The sequence below is a fragment of the Rhinatrema bivittatum genome, chromosome 2 (assembly GCF_901001135.1).
Source record: "Rhinatrema bivittatum chromosome 2, aRhiBiv1.1, whole genome shotgun sequence".
Lineage (NCBI taxonomy): Eukaryota > Metazoa > Chordata > Amphibia > Gymnophiona > Rhinatrematidae > Rhinatrema > Rhinatrema bivittatum.
This window is the reverse complement of record NC_042616.1, coordinates 655,689,623-655,693,105: the sequence shown is the minus strand read 5'-3', so window position 1 is coordinate 655,693,105 and position 3,483 is coordinate 655,689,623. Positions and strand designations below refer to the sequence as shown.

Sequence of the window (3,483 nt, the reverse complement as noted above, 5' to 3'; positions counted from 1 at the left end):
TGCTCCAAATAGGTGCTTGTGGCATTGATTGAGAGCGAAGCACTCCTATTTTTGTGTCTCTGGTCCTCTTCTCTTTGGTCGCCTTCCAGGAACGGTAGGAACAACCTATTGGCTTAACATTAAGAAAATAAAAAAGAGAAACTATCTGCCTCTCACCGTATATCTTCTGGCAATCTAACAGTGTGGTCCTATTGTGTGCAACAGGAACCTACCATTATTGAAATTCTAACTAATAAAAGGATAAGCAATTGTCCTTAACTATTGGTCTTTTATCTTCCTGTGGGAACAGACAATATTTTAATTATTTTTCCAGTCACTCTTCCAAAATGTCCCACTCCTTCCTTGTGTAGAGAGGACTTTGTCTGAATTTCGAATCTCCTTTAAAAGTCTGTTGACTGTTCACAAAACAGTAACACTGGCTCAAAACATTGATTTTTCTTCAGTGGAATTACATCTAAGTATATAGAAGACAAAATAGGATAAAATCACTTCTCACTTGTTCAGTCCAGCTTTTTCCCCCTTTGTCCCCTCTGGCAGAAAAGTTTCACTCTGGGACTAACTGGATTTAGAGCAATGCCACAATCATGGACTTCATTCTCCCCTTCTGCTTGGAATCTTGACTACAGTTTCCCCAGTAACACATTAACTGGTAAATCACTCCTGAATAGAACAGGTAAATAAAATTTCGTGTTCCTGTTCATTTGATTATTTTTTTAAACTTTGTATTACTTTCTTACCTTGACGGTGGATTTTCTTATTTTCACAATCTCCTCCAGTCTTTGACTTGCTCGGGCTTTAAGAATGATAGATTTTCTTTCTCTGTTCCCTCTATTTCTGTCTCAAACAAACAGGGCTTTCTCCTTTTTCCTTGATTCCAAGGCAGAGCTCCAGCTGTAAGCCCCTACCTCTGCACAAGACCAGTCTCTTTCTGCACATGCCTTTTTTTTTTTTCCCACAAGGAGGATTACTGCCCTGGATGATGTCACAAAACAGAAAATAGTTCCTCATATAGCGCTAATATATCCTTAAACACTTCTTACTGGATTCATTTATAACCTCCTTAAGATGGCAGATGTCTGAGAATTAATATCATCCAGTTAGAACTTTTGATAAACACAGTGCTAAACTCTTATGAAACACAGTCAACTTGTAACCGTCTCTTTTTCGTCAGTAAGAAGGCCCAGACAACTGATCCGTGAAGATAGACTTTTATTGCCAGCAAGATGCAGCTAAGACAACGGCTTAGTACAACTGCATGCCCCTCCCCTTCAGGAACAGACTCTTAAGCACTTTACAGTTCTTATCTTTTACACATGCGTTCTAAGCATTGCTGAGCAAGCATATTCCGGCTGAAGGGGCTACTGACCCCCTCCCTAGACACCCTGGAACTTTCGTGAAACTTCTCCCAAGTTCTACTACACTGGGATAGAAGATATGAGAAAACTAAAACTTCTGATTAGCAATGCCAGCATGAAACGCACAGCCATATTGAATGCCTACGCACTACGTACTGACGCGCAGTGGGACGCACCACCATTCCACTTTGTACTGTAACAATTAATTTGCTGCTATAAAATGTCTTAAAAATAGCCTGCATCATAAGGCACTAAATGATTTGTAAGGGACCCTTGGTTCTGGTATTTCTTTGCAAGTAGCAATCCTTTGTCAGATTACAGACAGTTTTAGCAAGGACCTTGGAGAGTAAATTTAATCAGCAGAAACTCGGAGCTACAAAAACTTCAACTTCTGTGAAACAGCCACAATTCTATCTTTATTCACATACGCACACCATCAACTAACTTTCAATAATGTTCTGTTAAAACAAACGAAACAATTTTTCTCTCTCTTTGTCTTCATTACCCAGGCTAGCCCAATGTCCTTTTTTTTTTTTTTTTTTCTTCTTTCTCTCTTCTCTCTCTGGCTCGATCCCCTCCTCTCTCCTGTAATTATCTCTGCTGTTAACCCTTAACTGCCATCAAGTTCTAAACTTCAACACCAGTAAATGCATTCTTCAGCAATCAAATCAGTATTTTAACTTAACACTGTAAATTAATTAGTTGTATAGTAGTCTTGTGCAGCATCTGTAAACCAAAACTCTTCTTATTAGGGTTTAAAACAATTAAAAAAATCCCTGGTACATGTGCTTGCAATTCACAGATAGCAGTTATCAAAAGAAATAATGCATTTGATCACAAAAAGAAATTTGTCTAACCGATCTACCACAGTAGAATTTTTTTTTCCTTCTCTTTTTTTTTTTTCAGGTACCTTACAGACAGACAGACAGACACTGGGGACTTCCGGTTCCCCAGGGCAACCCGGGTTCCCTTCTCGTATGACTATTTTATGGACCCGTGTGGCCGTTTGGAAATTGAAAGTTCCTACCGGAGGCAAATTTACACACAAACTGGGCCACCTATGGGTACATTGTTGAATCATTCCGGGTTTAGTACTCCTTGATTTTTCCATGGCCTTTTTACAAACCCCCCCCCCCAAAAAAAAAACAAAACTAAGCATGAGGCTTTCTTGCAGCTACATCAGCATCCATGCAAATTAGCCGGTCACAGGGGAACTATCGACACGTGGAACCTTGTGGTGCCAGCTGAATGGTGCAGCTCCTTGACCTCCCATAGATTTGTATTGTCTCCAATTGCATCCTGTGAAACATCAGGCAACTTTATCTTCTAAAACCTTTTTAAAGCTTCGTTTTGAAATAAAAATTATATGAAGGGGATTGCTCAATGCTTGTTCACATCTAGGCTGGCACTGGTTTTCTCAGAGTGATTTACATTACTGGAGATCTGTGCTGATGTCACTTCTTTTTTTCTCTTCCCTGCAGACCTGGCTGATCAGTGAGTCCTGCTTCTTCTGTAATAACAGGAACTGAATCCTTTCTGTTCTGACTTTTGAAGTGGCTAAAGCTTGCTTTCTACTGTCCTTTCAGAACCATAGAAGGTAATCAGGCATGGATGAGGTAAAAACACAAGCTGGCTCTCTCAGCCCGTCTTTCCCTGTTTTTAAACACTGCAGCATATCTGGGATTTCTTTCAACCAGGCATACAGAATGCAAGTATTTTTTTTCACTTATTTACAATATCATTCAATAATTTAAAACGCACATACAAATTTTCCAAATACCAATAAAATATTTCAAATAACACATCGAATAATTCCCAATAATTAAAACTAATAAGGATTTTAAAACATTCCCTGTTATCCATACCTGGGAACATTTGATTTCCAGATGCCTAAAATTGCCATGAATTAGCAGGCAGAGAGGAAGTGGGGTCATTGTCCCACACACATGCTCTCATGCTCTGTCTCCCACACAAGTGCCCTCTCTCTCTCTCTCTCTCACACACACATGCTGTCTCCCACACATGCTCTCTCGCTCACTCTCCACTGAAGCAGTAGGCAGCAGCAATCTCCTTTTTCAGCTCACATGGCCAAGAGAACAACTTCTGGCCATTTGTCTTCATTTGAATA

At 39.8% G+C, this 3,483-nt stretch overlaps 1 long non-coding RNA gene across 1 annotated transcript; it reads right to left on the bottom strand.

The window, feature by feature from the left end:
- LOC115086251 lies at nucleotides 1–1,182 on the bottom strand. Its single transcript, XR_003855187.1, has 2 exons — nucleotides 738–1,182; nucleotides 1–454 (listed from the first exon to the last, which is right to left on the bottom strand). It is a non-coding gene; the product is annotated as an uncharacterized LOC115086251 (long non-coding RNA).
- Nucleotides 1,183–3,483: the final 2,301 nt, after the last annotated feature.